The sequence below is a fragment of the Microtus pennsylvanicus genome, chromosome 8, assembly GCF_037038515.1.
Source record: "Microtus pennsylvanicus isolate mMicPen1 chromosome 8, mMicPen1.hap1, whole genome shotgun sequence".
Taxonomy (NCBI): Eukaryota; Metazoa; Chordata; class Mammalia; order Rodentia; family Cricetidae; genus Microtus; species Microtus pennsylvanicus.
Genome location: NC_134586.1, coordinates 17,759,870 through 17,781,807, shown reverse-complemented (window position 1 = coordinate 17,781,807; position 21,938 = coordinate 17,759,870). Strand labels below are relative to the sequence as shown.

Here is a 21,938-nt window from a genome sequence, read left to right as displayed (position 1 = left end):
TTCATCAGGCAATGAAAGGAGACAGAGACCCACATTGGAGCACCGGACTGAAATCTCAAGGTCCAAATCAGGAGCAGAAGGAGAGAGAGCACGAGCAAAGAACTCAGGACCGCGCGAGGGGTGCGCCCACACACTGAGACAATGGGGATGTTCTATCGGGAACCCACCAAGGCCAGCTGACCTGGGTCTGAAAAAGCATGGGATAAAACCGGACTTTCTGAACATAGTGGACAATGAGGACTACTGAGAGAAATCAAGAACAATGGCAATGGGTTTTTGATCCTACTGCACATACTGGCTTTGTGGGAGCCTAGGCAGTTTGGATGCTCACCTTACTAGACCTGGATGGAGGTGGGTGGTCCTTGGACTTCCCACAGGTCAGAGAACCCTGATTGCTCTTGGAGCTGATGAGGGAAGGGTACTTTATTGGGGGAGGGGGAGGGAAATGGGAGGCGGTGGCGGGGAGGAGGCAGAAATATTTAATAAATAAATAAATTAAAAAAATAAATAAATAAAATAAAAAATAAAACAAAAAAAGAAGTCCATTGATTTACTTAGGGACACCATAAGATTAACTCTGGACCTATAAACAAAGCCTAACGTTGTATACAGAATTTGAATCTAATGTGGACTCAGAAGGGCCTGGGTTTAGCTTTCCACAAAGCATGAGTGTGGAATCTGGAGAGACATGATGGGAAACACCAAGATCCTGTGACTTGAGGTAAGTCCAATCATTTTCAAAGCCTTAGGCCTCAAAAAAAAAAAACCCAGATAACAACTACCTGTAACTGCAAGATCTGACTCAATAATGCAAACAAATGTGCAGGCAAAACACCAATGCATATAAAATAAAAATAAATTTTTCAAAAAATGGGAAACAATATTATAATGGAATAAGTTAGGTCTCTGTATGATTCTACAATGGATGGTTTGAAAATGAAACAATTAAATGAAGGGATAATTAACTTAGCTAGAATGTACATAATGTCAATTTTATTTATTATCATTTTGGTAGTTATTTTATCCCTAAAAATGTTGGTTGATATCAGTGCCAAATATGAGAAATTTACTGATAAGAAACAGCTTTAGAAACGTTTACAACCGATAATATGCAAGCTCTACAACTAATTACTGAAGAAAATAACGCTATTTTGACTGGTAAGTTACAAGCCTTAGAAACAAACTTGATTTGCAACATATGTCATGATTCATTTATTCTTCCCTCTCTGTCAGCATCAGCTTCATCATGCAGTTTCCTCTTTACAGTTTCTCTCAAGAGGAGGGCCTGAAAATCATTATCTGGTGTATCAGTCAGAGAAGATTCAGTTCTGCTTTTTTCTTTTAGAGTTCTGAGAGGATCAATACAGGGAAGTTCAAGTTGTTCCCCAACTGGAAGATCGGTTCCCTCCACCAAAATTGCTTCTGGGTCAAAACACTGTTAAATAGCTGCCTTTATTGTTTTTCCAATACAAGATCATATATGCTCTAGAGAATTTCAGGCGGAGTGGCATGAGAGCAGGATTGATAGGGAAGCCCTGTTGGTGGGTTAGATTTGGTTGACTCTGGCAGCAAGTGGAATAAGAGTTCAGCAGTGGTTATTTTCTTTCTGTGTGTGCTGTGATTTCTGTGCACTAAGGAAACAAGATAGAGGGTTCTATGGAATTCATTACTATTGAGCAAGTTAAATGTTTATGTATTATCCATGAGGAAGAAGTCATAATAGGAGCCAGGTGTACTCAGTATACACTTGCTACACAAACCTGTCAGACCCACCTGAGTTTGATCCTTGGAAACCAAATGTGGGTGGAGTAAGAGGACTCTCTCAGTAAAGCTATCCTCTGGTACCTCCACCTCCCCAAAAAAGACCCAGTAATAATAAATAACAATTTTAGAAATGAATTCTGTAATGGGAAGTTTCCCTTTTCTCAGAAAATAAGAGAAAATTTGAGAACTTTCAGAAGGCTTCATAAATTAGTAAACTAGAACAGAACAAGTCCATGTACTATTTGTTTTCCATATGTCCGTTAGCTACCATCTCAGTTATAAATGTAAGGGACAAGATGAGTTATGAATATTTACTATTTGATAATATATTGATATATATTATCAGATTGAATCCTGATGGAGGAAGGTCATCGGTTAATTAATAAAGAAGCTGCTTGGCCTCATAGGTTAAAACATAGGTGGGTGGAGTAAACAGAACAGAATGCTGGGAGGAAGAGGAAGCGAGCTCAGACTCGATAGCTCTTCTCTCTGGGGCAGACGCAATGAAGCTCTGACCCAGGATGGACATAGGCTAGAATCTTCCCGGTAAGTGCACCTTGGGGTGCTACACACATTATTAGAAATTGGCAATCCAGGTGCGAGAGTTAGCCGAAAAGAAGCTAGATATAATGGGCCGAGCAGTATTTAAAAGAATATAGCTTGTGTATTGTTATTTCAGGATTAAAGCTAGCTGGTGGCCAGGAGCTGGGCGGTGGAACACAGCCTGCTGCTACTTCAACAGAATCCTTCATGAGTATTAGTTAAAGACTGCTGCATAGTGACAAAAGTTGTTTTTGTATATGTTCCTTTGGCAATGCCATATATTAGAATTTCATATGTGAAATAATTATGCACATGGTAGGATTTGAGATTAAAACTTCAAAATGTATCCCACTATGCCCCTCTCTATTGCTACCAAACCCAGTTCCTGCAATACCCATTTCTAACTTTACTGACTAATGTAGTTACTACAGGTTATGTAACAAGTCTGAAGACTTGGAGCCAGGAGTCTCGAATGCTAGAGAAAAAGTAGTGTTTGTCTTTATGGGACTGTGTTACCCTACTCAGTAGGATTTTCCTAGTTCCATGCATTTACCATCCTGACCTGGAGAAAATTGTGTAGGCTAAGACTGGGTGGAGAGGGTGGACATCTCAGGTGTTTGGTCTTTAATTAAAGAAATATTTCTGTGTCAAGGAGCCCAAAATGTTAATCACCCAGAGTATTAACCTTCATAACATTGTTTTGAAGGTGGTGTCTGGGAAACACCGAGAGTCATATATAATTGAAAATACTGTATGAACATTTTTATATTTGCACATTTATCAAAATGTGTAAATAATTGTAAATCAAAATTTTATTCATCTAGAAAGCTTTGACTGTTATTTAAATTGATGGTTTGAAAGTGTTTCAATGATTTGCAGTAGTTCCACTTTTTCCTAACAATTTATATATGCTGAATATTTTAGACAAATATGCTGTGCCAATATTACAATAACTTACTAGTAAATTTTTAATTCTTTCTGTATTTCCTAATATTAAGTACCATGAACCTAAGAGGTATAAAGGACAGAAACCTTCTTACCTCCATTGGAAGTCAGGGTCAGTCCATGTGATTTAGGGTGTTTTTATCATTAGGGAAAGTAATCAGATCCTACCCCTTCCCACCCCACTGCAGCATCAGATCCAGATCCAGGTACCTTCCTCAAGTTGGGCATTTTAACTTTTTCTTTAGAAATTACTCAAAGCCTAGTTTTGACACAAACAGTACTTCACTTACTTCCAAGATGCTGGATTAGGAGATAAATTTTACAACTGTTAAATTATATAAACTTTCAAGGTTGCAGAACAGCAAAGGCCTGATGAGATTCAAGGGCCCAGAAAATCTCGCCACAAAAGTAAGTGTTTTAAGTGTCTAAATTCACCTGTTTTTATGCAATGTAACTTTTGACATTTGAAAACAATACCCTACTGGTTTTTATTGAAAAATATATAAACCCCCATCTTATCTGTGAGATACACAGAGGAAAGAGAAAGATAAGTGATTTTGGGTGGGAGAGTAATCATATATAAATTTGTTCAAAAATAAGTCTAAAATTAAGCAATCGATTTTGAAAAGTTAAAAAACGAAAAGAATAACTCTATTTTTAACAGTGAGCTGGCAACCGTGAAAGCCAGACCAGTAATAAAGGGACATTTGTTGTCTCCTCAGACGCCAGTTTGTCACTTATAACAGTTTCAGAATTCTTCTTGACATGACTAAATAATAAAAACCTCCTAAGAGTTTCGCGAATGTGATGAAAGGTATTCACTTCTCACTTGTCAATTCTCAAGAACATTTTCCTTTTTTTGGATTTTTGAGACAGGGTTTCTCCATAGCTTTTGGTTCCTGTCCTGGAACTAGCTCTTGTAGACCAGGCTGGCCTCGAACTCACAGAGATCCACCTGCCTCTGCCTCCTGAGTGCCGGGATTAAAGGCATGTACCACCACCGACTGGCAAGAACATTTTCATATAGACTTGTATTTGATGTGGGAGTGATTTCTTTCTAATCTGTTGCATTCATTGGTTAATTAATAAAGAAACTGCCTAGGCCCATTTGATAGGCCAACCCTTAGGTGGGTGGAGTAAACAGAACAGAATGCTGGGAGAAAGAAACTGAGTCAGTGAGTTGCCATGGTTCTCCCACTCCAGACCGACGCAGGTTAAGATCTTCCCTGGTAAGCCACTTCGTGGGCTACACAGATTATTAGAAATGGGTTATAGCAATGTGTAAGAGCTAGCCAATAAGAGGCTGGAACTAATGGGCCAGGCTGTGTTTAAAAGAATACAGTTTCCGTGTAATTATTATGGGTATAAATCTAGCCAGGTGGTGGGAAGCAGCCCACTGCTCTTATTACAAGAGTGGCACCCAATGTGCTAATAAACTCCATGTAAAACCTGAGAAGGCTTAAAAAGGAGAGAGAGAGAATCTAAGACAGCTTTTTGCTGTTTATGGGTTGCATACTGCAAAGAAATTGTCCTGACTCAGCAGCAGGAAAAAACTGGCTGTTTTAAAATGCCAGCTTTCTGAGCTGTGCCGCCATATTCAGAGAGTCCGGTTTTATCCCATGCATTTTCAGTCTCAGTCCAACTGGCCTTGGTGATCTCCCAATAGATCAGCCCCACCATCTCAGTGGGTGGGTGCCCCCCTGGTGGTCTTGACTTCCTTGTTCATGTTCTCCCTCCTTCCGTTCCTCATTTGGACCTTGGGAGCTCAGTCCATTGCTCCAATGTGGGTCTCTGTCTCTATCTCCATCCATCACCAGATGAAGTTTCTATGGTGATATACAAGATATTTATTAGTATGGCTATAGGATCGGGCCATTTCAGGCTCTCTCTCCTCAGCTGCTCAAGGACCTAGTTGGGTACATCTCTCTGGACCCCTGGGAACCCCTCTAGAGTCAAGGCTGTTGCCAACCCTAAAATGGCTCCCTTAAATAAGATATACACTTCCCTGCTCCCATATCCATCCTTCCATTATCCCAACTATCCCATTCCCCCAAGCTCTATTATAGTTTTTAAATGAGAGGAGGGAGCATATTACTGTTACAGAGGTCCTGAGTTCAGTTCCCAGCATTTGGTAACTCAAATACTCCTAAAAGTTGAAGTCCAGGGGATCCAATGCCCTCTTCTGATCGGTGAAGCACCCATACATACATGGCATGTGATAACACAGAAACACACACACACAGGAACATTTAAATAAAGAAAAAATATTACCTTGAGCTAAATGTGTAAGCTAAGACTATAATATCTCGGAAAAATAAAGCTGTTAAAAATCTATGCAAATTTGAAATAAGAATTTTTTTATAATACTTATTATGAAAGCATAGAAAGTGATAGTCAAACTTGAATGAAATGTTTAACTTTATTACTGAATGATTTATTTCAGATTATACAGACTAGACAGTAGAAAATGCTTAACACATAGCTCTATCAACTGCAATGTTACGTTATATTGCTACACAAACCTCTTACAATGTTACAGTTAGAGGACAGACAAAGCCAATGGGTGGTAAGAAAATAATGAACAAATATTTGACAAAACAAAACATATATGTGACATAGAAGTATTTGAAATACCATGGTCGATATCATCAGTTCTAAGAGAAATGCAAAATCCTAAATTTATCATGATAGTAAAAATCCAAAGCATTGAGACCATGAAGTATTGGCAAAGACGAGGGACAAAGAGTACTCTCCTGTGATACAAAGAAAATAAGATGATGTAAGCCATGTGAAACATGTTGGAAGTCTCTTGTTAAATGAAATTTCACTTAACATAAGGATTCTAATATCAGAGTTTTAGATGTCTACCAATAGAATTAAATATATATTCACACAGTGACTAACAAAAATTAGCATAAGAAGTTCATTAATAATGGTTAATACTTAGAAACACACCATATATGAATGTGTGAATGACAAATATTGTAGAAAATTTGAGTAATAGGAAAGTGTTGAGTAACAAAAACAATGAAACACTAACCCATGAAATAAGATTGGGTTAGATAAGTAATAATAATAACAATAAAAGATACAAAGAAATATGGAACCAATGACAAAATTGTGCTTAGTATATAAAACTATGGAATGCCTAATTAATTTACAGTACAAGAGAGCATATGCCTGCTTACCTGGGCCCAGGTGGTGAGGCCAAAAATGACAAAAGAACTTTCAGTGGTAAAAGCAATTTTCCTTTTAAGTTTTGATTGTTGTCTTAGGGTTTCTATTGCTATGATGAAACACACATGACCAAAGCAATTTGGGAGGAAAGAAATTGTTTTTCTAACATTCCAAATAACACTCCATCACTAAACGAAGTCAAGATAGGTACTAAAACCTGACAGGGGCAGGGAGGCAGAAGCTGACGCAGAGACCATGTAGGAATGCCGGTTACTGGAAGCTCCCCATAGTTTTCTCAGCTTCCTTTCTGATGGAATTCAGGAACACTAGTCCTGGGATGGCATCACTCACAACCTGGTGGAACCCTCCCATCAAACACTAATCCAGAAAATTCCCTATAGGTCTGCATACAGCCAGATCTTTTTGAGGCACTTTCTCAAGTGAGATTCCCCCTCCCCCGAGTCTATCTAACTTGTGTCAAGTTGACATACAATGAGTCTACACAATTGTTTTTAATGATCTGTACATAGTTTGTAAAATTCACATTTCAAATGACTTAGACTGGATGCATTTTCTTACATATATACTACAAGATAAATTTTGATATTTTTTAATGTCAAGGTCAAAACCAGACATCACAACTCAATAACAACTTTATATCTAAAGGACATTACAAGTGTAAGCATTGGTGATAGCGAACATGAGGAAATATTGACAGTGATGTGATGTAGAAAACTGACAAATATGAATATGAGTTATGGATAAGATCATATTACTTGGTAAATACTAAATTTCATAAGCTTTATAGTTTTAGTATGATGCTAAAAAAGAAAATGCTTGTCTCTAGAAAATATTTATTAAGTTCAGTGTTATTATTACCATCAACATTATTATTATTATTCAAGAGAAGTCTCACTCTGTAGCCCTAAACTACCTCAAACCTACTATGCAGTCTATGTTGTACCCAAACTCGTGTACCTGAAAGAAACTGAGTTTGAGCCATAACATCCAGTTGCTCTCAACTAATATTACTGTATCTATGTGATCCCAACTTATGAGAAAATGTCAAAGAAAGAGAGAGAGACAGAGAAAGAGAGACAGGAGAGACATAGAGAGAGACAGACAGACAGACAGAGAGAGAGACAGAGAGACAAAGAGAGAGAGAGAGAATGAGAACACATAACGCCTATAGATGGGTGTATGAGTTTCTTAACCTATCCCGACCACTATTTGTCAAATCTGGGAATATATTTTATAGCACAGAAATGTTTATTTAAAATAAATTCTACATTCAAAAAATAATGAGCAATTATCAAACATCTAATAAACAAAAATCCACAATTGCATCCTAGTTCTTAATTGTGATGCCAGAAGAGTGGGATATAGAAATGGATTAGCCTAGTGAGAACGAGATGTGTACCCTCTTTTTCAGTATCTGTATTTGGATCCATATCTCATTCAGGAAACAAAGAAAATGATTTCTCAGAGCTGGGATCAAATGGCATCCATTCTCCACATATAAGCTGTTGTGTTTACAGGAAGTGAGATGGCTTCTGCTGTGTTAAGTCAGGTTTCAGAAGAATATTGCTTCCCTTTCCCATCCATTAATCTGTTTGCTCAGCTGACAGAGACTGGTGGTTAAGACACGCAATTGTTAAGTAGTCACAAATCATCACATGAAACCAAGAAAGATGACAAAATTTCCATTTTTACTTTTCCTCCATACTGCACACTGGATGAGGGAATTTATCCTTTCTCTTTTCACAGATGCAGGGGTAGTTTCTACCACAGTCATGGGGTTTTATGCCTCCAAAACTGAGAGATGCACAGCCTTTACCTTCCTGCAATGATTTCACTGTCATCAAGTCGCTGTAAAAAAACATATAATGGACAGTTATTACAATTCGAAGAATATATTGATATAGTCAATGATTTTAAAAAAAAGTTTTTTTGGCCAAATTATGCATGCCACAATACTGACCTGAAAGGCAAGATATGCCCCCATGGAACTATCATTATAGGATGAGTAATTGCTTTCTTATAGGCCCTGAGGTCTTTAACACATCAGAGATATAATGTTCAGTATTCAGTATTGTAATCTAAATCAAAAGCTCAATATTGGGGAGGTCACAAGCCCTAGGTTGGTATCTGCTAAAATGGCATTGATAAATGGTCAAGTGGTCAAATTGTATTTCTGATATTTTGGTTTATGCCCTAAAGCAGGATTAATCTCAAACTTCATCAGAGAAGCTTCTTTATATAGTGGGCAACAGAGTGGCAGGATTGCTCAAAGTGCTGAAGAAAAAATGTGTGCAGTCCTATGGGGATGTCTTCACCAACCCCCTCCAGACCACCACAAATACTCAGGCAATATCAATGAAGAGGAAGTGGGAAAATGTAAGAACCAGCTGATGTTGAAAAGCTCTGTGAAATGCTGCCTTCTGGACTTTACACGGCTATGAAATTACAAACACAGCAGTTATGGTTGCCTATATGCAACCTGCACAGGGTTAAGCCAGCTAAAATTACAGCATAGATGAGGAGCTGCTCTTTACTCTTTAGTGAATCATTATTGTTAGCTGACTGCTGTTGGAAATACAAGACTCACTCTTTATTGGTGGTGTGGCTACTGCTTGTGTTGCTTGCTCCACTGATTGTCCTATAGCCATAAAACAATGGACAGTATTAATCAAGAAAACTTAAGTTACAGGTGACTACTTTAGTGTATAGTCATGGAAAGGTTGAGAGGGCAAGCACGGGGTGAATATGATCAAATTTCATTCTGTATATTATATTTTCAATAAATAAAGTTAATTAAGTAAAGTAGTGAATAACAATCTACTAGATTGAAAATAACCTTTAATCTCCTTATACACTATAACACTTTTAGATGGAAATTATTCATTAACATATTCTTATATTTATAAACAACAAAAATTATATATGTTAACTACAAAAAAGTCAAGTGAAAGTTTTAGATATTCACACTCATTGTATCTGTCAGCATGATCCAATCATATCATGTCCTCTTAAGCTTTTTATTTGCTTCTGCTCTGTACATTATAGAACATACAGTCCTGATGTGTGTTCAGTATTACATTTTGTCAGCCATCTTCTAAACCATTTCTCTTCCCTCCGTAACACTTCATCAAAACACGTGATATGTATCTTGTTCTTACCCATGGAACCTTGATCTGGCGATGGATGAAGATAGAGACAGAGACCCACATTGGAGCATCAGCCTGAGCTCCCAAGGTCCAAATGAGGAGCAGAAGGAGGGAGAACATGATCAAGGAAGTCAGGACAGTGAGGGATGCACCCACCCACTGAGACAGTGGGGCTGATCTATTGTGAGCTCACCAAAAGATGGACTGGGACTGAAAAAGCATGGGATAAAACTGGACTCTCTGAACATGGCAGACAATGAGGGCTGATGAGAAGCCAGGGACAATAGCACTGGGTTTTGATCCTACTGCATGTACTGGCTTTGTGGGTGCCTAGCCTGTTTGGATGCTCGCATTCTTAGACCTGGACCGAGGGGGAGGACCTTGGACTTCCCACAGGGCAGGGAACCCTAGTTATTCTTTGGACTGGAGAGGGAAAGGGAGAGGAATGGAGCAGAGGGGGAGGGAAATGGGAGGCAGGGTGGAGGCGGAAATATTTTCAATAAATAAAAAAATATATAAAAAAGATAATAAATAATGAGGAAAGCCATGTAAATGTAAAATGAGAGAAATGCCTTTGCATACATTTAAACAGGTGTTTCAGAAGAAGGACCACTTGTTCTAAGCATCCTGGCTGCTTAGTCTCAAAATAATCACACAGAAACTGTATTAATTAAATCACTGCTTGGCCAATTAGCTCAAGCTTCTTATTGGCTAACTCTTATATTAATTTAACCTATTTATATTAATCTGTGTATTGCCACATGACAGTGGCTTACCAGCAAAAGTTCCCAGTGTCTGTCTCTGGTGTCTCCATCACTTCTGTCTGACTCTACCCTTCTTTCTTCCTGCATACAGCCTAGCTTCCTCTGCCTAGTTACGATCTTCCTTGCCATAGCCTCAAAACAGTTCTTTTAACTAATAAAAGCAACACAGAGACAGAAGGACCTCCCACACTATTTTCCCTTTTCTGTTTAAACAAAAAGGAAGGCTTTAAAAATAACATAGTAAAATTACATACAACAAAACAGTTATCAAACAAAAATTATAGTTGTGATATATATATGTAATATATATACTTTATCTTTTATCCTAATTTAAAAAACTATATCTATAAATTTTTCAACTCCATCAAAGACTCCAGATGGATATAATATTATCAAAGTAAACAATAAATTCATTGTAATCTACTCTCAAATCTCTAGAGTTGAAATAGACATCTTGCTACCTGGACAGTCACCCAAAGTTCTTCTGTATCATTGGGGCATCCGTCTTAGGACTACTGGCACATAGTAACCAGCAGACTTTTCCATGATGCAGGAAATTACAAAGACAGTTGTACCTATATTCACAGTTTGTCAGTTATTTTCTTCTATGTCCTGCAGACCATCTAGCAGGCACTTTTATGAAGGAGGAACTCCGAAGAACAGTGTCACCTTTAGACAAATTGAGCAGTCATCTTTCTGTCGGCTCTGCATGTCCAGTTTATCAAGCAGTCCAGGAAAGAGCAGTTTCTTGCCCAAATGGCTAACCAACTCAATAAGGAGCCTCTTAATGCCCATTTTCTACTTGAAGTACATTGTGCTGCCAGAAGCAGATGTGTCTCATTGTCATGAAAAGTCTTAGGTTCTTAAAACATTTTAAATGCCATAATTCATAGTCCTTGAAAGGTTTGAAGAATGCCTATCCATCAGAAATACATCTCTTTACATCTAGAAATCCTAACTAACATGACTACAAGCTTGACTATTATAGATGATTATCTATTAACTTATAATTCTTAATTATACATCACATTTTTAAATGAGCTACACAAACACAATAACTTAATCAAGATCGGAAATACAGGAACATATAACAAACTTGACCTTAAATTTGTATCAATAAACCAAGATTCATACCAATGCAAATTATGCATATCTTTATTAAACAGGGACTGTGATTTCATTTTTCAGCTGCCCAGACACAATCACACAGAAATTATATTAATTATAATACTGTTTGGTAATGGCTTAGAATTCTAACTAGTTAGCTCTATTAAATTAATGCATTTCTATTAATCTGTGTATTGCGAAAAGGCTGTGGGTTACTGGTGCAATATGTTTCTCTTTCAGCAGCTACATGGCATCTCTCTTTATTTCTGTTCAGACTTCCCAAGTGGCTTTACTCTGCTAAGCCACAGACCAAAACATCATTACTCATTAACTAATAAAGGTAACACATCACACAATCCTCCCAACTCATGTACGACTGTTAGTGTGTGAGTGTTCAGGAAACTCACAGGTTAGATGCCTCTTCATCAATCCATTGCCATTTTTTGCTATTTCTTGCATCATACGATAATCCAATCCAGTAAGTGTATGGATTAACTTTGAACTGAAGGAACTTCTGAAAAGGAAAAGCCATATCTGATGATAAAATTTCCTTCTGTTTCAGAGAAAGAACAACATAACACATCTTAGCTAATTTTATGTCAATTCTCTATTGTCCTTTCCTCCAATCCATTGCAATTCATTTTTGAAGCAATTTCTCCTTAGTGGCTAATTTGTGCCAGAACCAATCAATTCCATAATTTATTTTAAATAGAAATCAGGTATCTAAAGATGCTGAATTCACAAAATGATTTGTGACTGTGTTTCTTAGAGAAAGTCACACTGTCTAGCCAAGGCTGTGCTTGAATTCACAATCTCCCTTATTTAGACCCCTAAATGAACATGGCATACCAGCTCCATATGTAATTCTGAAATTATGAAAGTATTCAAATGCACCTTTGACTATAGTCAGTTCTGCCAATGAGACATGTTTGGATAAGGGTGGCCTAGAGGTTACAGGAGTGGCCAATCAAAGCTGGTCCACCCTACAATCCTAAAATACCTGGAGTACCAGGACCCACTTGCTGGAGGACCAGGACCCCAGAGACCTAGGATAGAATCAGACAACTGGAGAAAAATATCAATGTAATAATGCCTAATAATATTTACAATACTCAAAGATTGATTCCTAGCCCAATTGTCTTCTGAAAGGCTTCATCCAGAACTGATGGAAAAAGAGACAGAGACCCTCAGCCAAACTTTAGACCATGCTCCTGCTAATGAGAGGGAGAGGGAAGAACCAAAGGGATCAAGGACTTCAGAAGAGAAGTCACAGAATCAATTACCCCTTACCCATGAAAGCTCACAGTGTCTGAAGAGACAAGTAGGGAGCCTGCATAAGACTTACTTGACTCTTTATATGGGGCAGTTGTGTAACTTAGTCTTCTTGTGGAACATCTGATAGTGGTAGCATGGGCTGTCTCTAACTCTGTTGCTGGTCTTTAAGACTCTATTCCTTATATTGGTTCACATTTCCCAGTCTTAATGCGGAGGGGACAGGGCTGTCTGTTCTTACTGCAATTTGGTATGCCCATTTTTTTTTGTTGATTCCATGGGAAGCCTACTCTTTGTTGAACAGAAAAGGAGTGGCAAAGAATTGGGGGTGGAAGTCAGGAGGAAATGCCAGGAGAGGTTGGGAGGAGAGGTAGGAGGAAAAGCAGCAAACAGGAAGTAAAATAAACAAATTTTCTAAAAGTTGAAAAATTCTGTTTGAAAAGCCATGCATTAAAATCCGTGCTGCAGACAGGAAGCTATTCTGTTGTAGAACTTGATGAGGAGAGAAAAAGATATTTGGAAATATTTAATGTACTTTTCATGTGACATCCCAATTGAATGATTACTAAAATTACTAAATCTATTTTGGCATATAATTTTTAGATTATCTACATTTTCTGTGTTAAAGGAAAAATACATCAAACTGAAACAAAAATTGTACTATAATTATACAAACTTGTAAATAAATTGCTGTATAAATTATGTGTCATGTTCTAAATGACTGAGGTTTCAAGCTGATCCTGCAACTCTTTCTCCAGAAAAATATCCTCTGTGTATTTGGATACATTTCTTTAGTAACAAATGTAAACAGAAAATGTCAGGACCTTGATCATTTTGTTCCTTTAAATACTCATTTCTTGAGATAGATATCAGTTTTGAAATATGAAGTAAATATTATGGCCAGATTCCGTGAAAATCACAGTGGGACTATCTAGTTAAAAACACTTATTACATGGATCTTATATAATTTTCATTTTGGAAATGGGCACAGAAGTCAATTAATTTCTCTATTGTCATCTAACTGTTCACTTCAGACACTTCTGGACTCAAAGGAGCAAGCACTAAGTTCCACGTAATGGTGTAACTCTCTCTCTGGAAATAAAAAATGTCAGTCACTGGATATTCTATATCAAAGCATTAAACTTATTCAGGGAATCCATGATTTTCGGAGAGATTTTCTTGCAGATTCTTGAGAAAGGGAGGAGATTACAAAGATGCAATTGCCTCTCAATATCGAGTATCTTTGTCAAAACCCTGTGACCTGACACTAACCCAGGAGCAGGAGTGAGTTTCTGGGGAGACTCTTACTGCAATTTTGCTCTCATTACTGGCAAACCATATACAATCTTGAAGGTTTTACTTTCAAAACCATGCCTACACTCAGTATGCCACTATCCAAGGGTTAGAGACACAAATCCCAGAGAATAGAAAAGCAAGGAAGAATCTATGATACCAGTTCATCATCATTGTCTATCTTCAAAAGTGACAAGCTGAGTCCTGGCAGGTCCGTTTACATCCACTCCAGTGTGTATTGTCCATCATGAAATAACATTTTATTCCAGAACATAACCAGTATCCGTCAACATATTTGCCTATAACAGAGAAAGTGCATAACTAAACTTCGCATTTTCTGGCATACTGTATTCAGAGAAATTCATTTATCAAGCCTCTATAACTAAGAAAATTATCACGGCTCTCAGAAATTGAGATTCTAGCATGCAGAGAAACTCCTGTACACCCATGCTTTATGCAAAGTTCTTTATATGGAAACAGCTGATGTGTCCATTGTGGATAAATCAGTACAAAAAAATATAGCAGATGAACACAAAGGAATACTGTTTATCCTTGAAAGGGAAGTAAATCAGCTGGGCATGGTGGCTTATTCCCATGAATCACCAGCAGTTTGAGGCCAGCATAGGCTAATTAGTGATGACCTCCATACCAGCCTTGGTTAGAAAGTAGATTCTAAGACAGCCTGGGCTACAGAGCCTCAACACCCCAACACGACCAATACAGACGAGGACCACTGTGGCAAACATAAATGAACTTGAGCATGGTGTGCAAAATGAAGCAAACCAGGCCTAGGACCAAATTTTATGACTCAACTCAGATGAGGGTTTTAACACAGTCCAAGTCTAAGAAACAGAGCCTTATAGTAAGGTTTGAGGATGGAGAACAAACACTGGCTGTTCAAATCTGTTACAAAGATGACAGAATTCTAGATTAATAGTAAGCTCTGGGCTCATACTCGTTCATACATACTGTGCATTTAAAGATGTGCTGTGTTCTATGTTTGATGCTCTTATTTTAAGAGTTATAAGAGTCATATGAGAGAGCTTTTGAAGGTGAAAGTCTGTTCTGATTATGTTGATGCATTCAATGGTATGCCCACATACCCAAACATGTCAAGTTGAAAACAATGAAATGTTTCCAGTTATTTTAACAACAACACCTCAATACAATTATTTTGTTTATTGAGGGGATTGGGAGGGTCATGTTCAATTAACAAACTTTATCTTCAATCTTTGTTTTCCTATGAAGAGGTATCATTGTGTAGCTCAGGCTCGCCTGGAATTTGTTAAACTGTTCTCAAATTTACAATCCTTTTGTCTCAGCCTCCTAAGTACAGGAATTACAGTGTTAAACTATCATTTACAGTTGACAAGGCTTTTTTAAAAAAAATTAATGATATTAAATGTTTTTCATGGATCTGGGATTCTTCAAAGATATTTTTGGAGCGTTTTCTTTTCTTCACATATATGTTACAATATAGCAATTTTAATGTTATCATCTGTCCTTGCATAATAAAATTGTCAACCCTAACTATTACAGCAGAGTAAGTTCATACACAAAGCTCTTTGTAAACTCTAAATTTGAAAAATTATTTAATAATTATTGATCAGTTGAATCAATGAAAGATAATCATTCATGATGCAAAAAAAACTTTCCTCACAACACTTGGTATGTGTATCTTTTAAGTATAATTTATAATGTTACTGTTAGAAATGCATAATTGTGAACAGCGATGCTGAAACTCTCATTTAAGCTTTAGGGAGGATATCTTAGTCACAAACAGGTCAATTTATCATAATAAGACAGAAAACACTGCACACATTGTTATTTCTGTGACTGTATCCACCTAAATGCTCTATGCTCATTTTTACCTAAATATTTTGTAAATACACTCTTAATAAAAACTTCATGTTCTGACAAAAACAAAGTGGGATACTCAGATTTTCCCATAAATAAAAATGACTTGAATTCTTAGCTGGGATGAATTGTAATTCTGTGCACTGGTAGCAGTAGGAGCACCAGAGGACCCCTGAGTTCTAGGTACTATACGATTATCCTAACCCAAACAAGGATTTCCATGGTTCCTTACCCCTACATGAAGTAAAGAAACCTCAACATTTAATCCATACACCACCAGTGTTAAAAATGGCTAACTGGATTTCAAATCTTTTGGAGAAGAATCATTACAGAAAAGTCAAGTACTTTATTCAAGACCCCCTCCATACCTGTGAACTGTATGCAATCTAAAACTTTACTTTCCCCACAGCATCTGTTCTGTTCTCTGTTGGAGGAGTCAAGTTTCTTCTGATGTTTGTAGTCATCAAGCTCTCTAGACTTATTTCTCAGCATTTCTTTCATTAAGGAGCTGTTCCTTTGCAGGGTGTGATACTGTTGAGTGAGGTCGTTTAGAGTTTTTTGCAGATTATGGTTTTTTTCACTATACTGAAAAACTAAAATTAGTAGCAGATAAAACATCAAAAAATCCTCATATGGAATAAGTATTAAAATAGAAGATTAGACAAAAAGCTTCATTTTGACACCAACATATATTATTACTTTAATTTGTATGTTAAAATTTAGAAATTAACAAATCAGTTAATTATAGAAATTGTGGTTGTATGCAGTTTGTATTTTTTTCTTGGCTATACTGAAAAAATAAAATTAGTAGAAGATAAAATAAAAATGCTTATAAAGCATAACTATTGAAAGTTAAGGTTAGAGAAAATCTTCCTGCTGACAGCCAATACATGTCATTATTTTGATTGCTATTTTGACACTTAAATATTAACACTTCAATTAACTCACTATAAGAATGGAAAAATTAACTTTTCACTATTGGGAGCTTTAGGATAAGATAGCTAAAAATATTATTGTGGAAACACCTTCTGTTCTAATTATTTCATTTTTTCACAGCAAAAAAAACCTGACAAACAAATACTTAAGTAAAATAGTCAGAGACACCTAACACAGCATGAAAATTTGAACTAAAAAACATGAAGTAATACCACAGTTATCATCAGAGCAGATGGACTATCCATCATAGAAGAGACAATAATATGCAGATTTCCAGCTTTGTTGGAGCTTAGCCCATCAGTGGTTTTCTCTAAGGATGTGAGGACATCAAGCAAAAGGTAAAGCTGAAGTTCTACAACTTCTAACTTCTGTCTACAGATTCCATCTTTTCATTTAACCATGTCCTCAATATCCATAAGACAATGTAATTTATTTTGTACAGCTATTTTTTACAAGCTGTCTATGTCATATTCAAAGTCATCAAAGCTACGGAAGCAGAATATTAGCAACACACATTATCACAGGGAATATTATTATGAGTAAGACAGAATAAGTCCAAGGCAGCCCCAGAGTCACTGTAATACCCAAGGGTTCCGGAGTCAAGGGGAAAACAAAAAACTTTCAAATTCCAGGATACCTGAAATGTCACCTGATGACAGACAAAATAATTATACTCTATGCCATGCTTCATGTCTATTGCTAGTACCTAGGCAAATGATGTATGTATATGAATTACTCACTGTATGTCAGCCACACTGCGATTGCCGTCATTAGAAATAAGCAAAGGATCCCAAGAGCCACTGCAATGAGATGTAAGGAGATTGAAAACTCTAAATACATCAGAACAGGTAAGAGAATCATCACCAGGGCCATCCCATCATTCACCACTAGCTATAACCTGGAGCATCATGTGACAAAGGGATGACAAACTCTAATGTTTTAAGTAAAATTCCAGAATACAAACTAACTCCTACACCTAATGTTCAGGGAACAGCTCAGAGGAGCAGACTAGAGATTATAAAATACAGAGACTCCAAACAGGGAAGCTGCAATCAGACAATCTCAAAAATAGTGTAACCTAAGCAACACATGCCAATATGTACGGGGGAAAGCTCCACAAAACCCCACTCCTAGATGAAGAACTACAGATAACTGATGACAGGTGAGAAAGAAATTAAATCTCTTGTAGGAATGAGCTCATAAGTGGATATCTAATACCAAGTGGTCAGTTCTAAAACATATGCATGTGAACAGCACTAAATGAAATGACAGATTAATATATGTAACACTTGTAAGCATGTAACTAATAATTAAAGAGAAAGGAAACAATACAGACAATACATCAAAGTAGAAGCATTAGAAGGTACTGGAAGGGTAACAGGGAAAGGGGAAATAGATATAATAATTATGGGTAAAAATGATCAGTAAATTATATTCATATACAAAAGTCATAGTGAAACCCTTTATTTTATATAATTAATAAATTCTAATAAACTCTAAAAAGTTTAACTTTTATATTTCTGGATGACACATACCTATTCTGCTTATACCCTGTGTATAGAAGCAGATCTCTAGGAGTTTAGATAATTTTTTTTAATTAGGAGATTTTTTTATTAAAAATTTCTGCCTCCTCCCAGCCTCCCATTTCCCTCCCCTTCCCCCTTCCCTCAACCCTCTCCCCCTTTCCTCCTCCCTCTCCAGTCCAAAGAGCAGTCAGGGTTCCCTGCCTTGTGGGAAGTCCAAGGTCCTCCCCCCACTCCATCCAGGTCTAGGAAGGTGAACATCCAAACAGACTAGGCTCCCATAAAGCCAGTACATGCAGTAGGATCAAAACCCAGTTCCATTGTCCTTGGCTTCTCATCAGCCCTCATTGTCTGCCACGTTCGGAGAGTCTGGTTTGATCCCATGCTTTTTCAGACCCAGTCCAGCTGGCTTTGGTGAGCTCCCATTGGATCAGCCCCACTGTCTCTGTGGGTGGGCGCACCCCTCATGGTCTTGATTTCCTTGGTCGTTTAGATAATTTTTGCCCATTCAGCCTTGACTCATCTCACAGAAAACTGGAATGACAGTCTTAAGCTGCCTTTTTCAGGTGCACACAGTTAGTTCACCTTACAAAGCACTGAGTGAATAGGCAAATGGAAAACTCCAAATAACTCAGCATGAAGAGGAAAAAAAGATCAATCCCGAGGAACCTTAAAAAACTGGTGAAAATTCTGAACTCTATAAGGGTCCATTATAAAAGAACTTCTAGAAGTCAGCTCTTTTCCTGTCTATCAATTCTTTTTTTTTCTCAGGAAAATAAGGTATTTATCCTTGTGTTTGAGGTCTTGGGTTCTAGGGTCCCGCAACTCCTTATCATCACACTAATGTTCAGATTAGTGTTTAAATGGGACAATATTTGAAGGACAAGAAAAAGTGTAAAGAATTTAGACCTCTCTTCTGACTTGACTGTTGACCCTGATAATTGACACTGAAGTTTGATGAAACACTTGGAATATCTTGTTTAGAAAGCTTTGCTTTCAACATTTTTTTTGAGGCAGGGTTTCTCTGCAGCTATGAAACCTGTCCTGGAACTAGTTCTTGTAGACCAGGCTGGCATCGAATTCACAAAGATCTGACTGCCTCTGCCTCCAATGTGCTGGAATTAAAGGTGTGCGGCACCAGTCTGGCTACACTTTTCATTACTTTAAGGTGTATTTCTTTAGAAAATTCAGTGTTTCTTTAGAATGTAGTTTCTCTTTCTAAAGGCTTCACATTTTAAATCATATTTTGATAAAATTAACTAAAACTTGTTGTTTTCTCAAATTTGTAAAAATGTATTCAAAGCAGGCTAGGTGGCTCACAACGGTAATCCTATAACTTGAGAGGCCGTGTCAAGGATTCCGGGCCACTGTTTTCCACATAGCACAATTAAGCTTGGTTCTGGTTACTTGACATCCGGACTCATAAAGTAAACAATAAAAAACTAACAAATGCAAAATAAATTATTGATTTTTTCCGGTCTCAAATGTTATTTCTTTCAAAAGCTTGTAAGTTTTCACTTCTTCCTGGGGTGATCTCCTATTACCAGTTGGCAATAAGTAGAAAGGCTGGGACAATTTTAAATGTTTGGTGTGTACATTGCTTAAGAGGAGAGCACTCACCTTTGTGGCCAGACTCTCTGGGCCCTTGTGTCTCATGAGGACTGGCTGCACGCTGTGATTCTGAAGAAAATTCAAAATGTCTTGAGGTTGAATATGTTACCTGCTGATTCCTCATCTTGGATAGAAGTAATTAAGGTTTAAATTAAAACTTTATCTTGAAATGATGTCTAGGTAAAGAAAACATTAGAATGTCCATTTTAGAATTTGATGCTGGGGTAGGGTGGAAGATTACTAACTCCTTTAAGGATCTGAATTCTTTAAGAGTGTGGAAGGTGACTGGCTTCCACAACATATGATAAAACTTTTTAACTAGTGGCCACATCAGTGATTGTTCAGAGGTATGGTAAAACACCTTGAAGGTGCCACCTAAGTAACTGACATGATTTAAAATGATTATCAATACATTAAAAACTGAAAACTTGCCTAAAGACAAATCTCTTTGTTTTTAAAGCTTTTGTAAATGATGTGATATTCACATGGATATAAAATGATCTAGTCTCCTTTTGACAAGTTTTATAAAGTATATGCCAGAAACAATGTCCAAAGGATTATATGAAAGGAAAAATACAAAAAATTAAAATCAGATCCCAGATATGATAATAAAAGTCTCCTGAGTAAAAGCTAAAACACCTGTATTCATAATCGCAAAGGATTCCATGGACATGAACATTCCACAAAGCAACGTAAAATGTATAATGTTACTTGAGGGTCCTGTATAAAACTAAAATTTTTCTACAGTGGTACCTGACTTTTGTCCAAGCACTTGGTAATCTGAAGCAGGCAGAACATCTAGATATGAAATTTCCAGAGAGATAAGACTACAGAAAGAGATTCTGTCTCAAAAAATAGAAAGAATGAATGAAAATAATTTGTTAGTAGGCATAATAAATGCTCATAAAATATTCATTCTTAGGATAGTAATGAATATACAAATTATTAAATTATAAGTACTCATGACTTACCTTGCCTCTTCCATTAAACATTATTTGAAGGGGCAATGAATAAAAAAGGTAATATTAAAAATTGTTGATGGACTCTATTCATTTCTAGTATATCTAACACATTTTATTGATGAAATTTTCTAAATACATTTACAGTTTTCCTAATACTCTAAAAATAAAATGGATTCCTATTATAAAATTCTACAAAGTGGAGAAAAAGCTATGTAAACCACTTGAAATAGTCACAAAGTAATTCTACTAATCATGATCCCTCTCTTTACATCACTCACAAGAAAATCGTAACACAATAATTGAAAATTCCTTTCTTGAAGCTTATCTCCAATGTTCATAAGCAGACAATGCGTTCTAACATGATCAATTGTCTTACTTATCTCTGTCACCATCATGCAGGTCATTTGTAGCTGAATGACATTTCTCTAGAATAAGTATGATCCTGTGATAGAGAAATCTGAAGGAATGAAAGTGGCAGTTACCTGTACCCCAACCAGGTGGCGATGCAGGTGGTGGGAACTGAGGACGAGGAACAAGTTATATCCCCCCAGAGACTCCAAAGGAAGCACAGAAGAGAGTCCTTCTACATGATACTTCTGCTCTTAAAGTTCTGCCCCTCCTCTTGACCAGAGCAGAAAGAGGAAATTGTATGTTAAGAGATGATACTGAAAGATAGGAAACATGAGCAATGCATTCCTGCATATGAAATGATCCCCACTTCATATGCATCAGAATCATGTTTGTAATCAGTATTTGGTGACTGAAAGGATAAAGGAAAATATGTTCTGAGAAAACACTTTCGATATTTTCAGCTAAAATGTAATATACTTAAAAGAAGCCATTGTTTAGAAGAGATGGCTGAGACAGCTTTTTTTTTTTATTGAGAAAAGGAAAAAAAAGTTTCCGCCTCCTCCCAGCCTCCCATTTCCCTCCCCCTCCTCCCACTCTTCTCCCCCTCCCTCCACTCCTCTCTCCCTCCCTCTCCAATCCAAAGAGCAGTCAGGGTTCCCTGCCCTG

At 37.1% G+C, this 21,938-nt stretch overlaps 1 protein-coding gene and 1 pseudogene across 4 annotated transcripts in view; one reads left to right on the top strand and one right to left on the bottom strand.

Annotated features, from left to right (window-relative positions):
• Positions 1-2,243: 2,243 nt before the first annotated feature.
• LOC142855921 (killer cell lectin-like receptor 2) overlaps positions 2,244-21,938 on the top strand; it is a 102,611-nt gene continuing 82,916 nt past the window's right edge. For 3 of the 4 annotated variants that reach the window (XR_012911564.1, XR_012911563.1, XM_075982550.1), the window contains exon 1: positions 2,244-2,310. The gene's annotated coding sequence lies outside the window, so the exon portion shown is untranslated. The remainder of the gene's footprint in view (positions 2,311-21,938) is intronic. The other variant, XM_075982551.1, reaches the window with a different exon arrangement.
• Positions 5,740-21,493, bottom strand: LOC142855920 (killer cell lectin-like receptor 2; annotated as a pseudogene).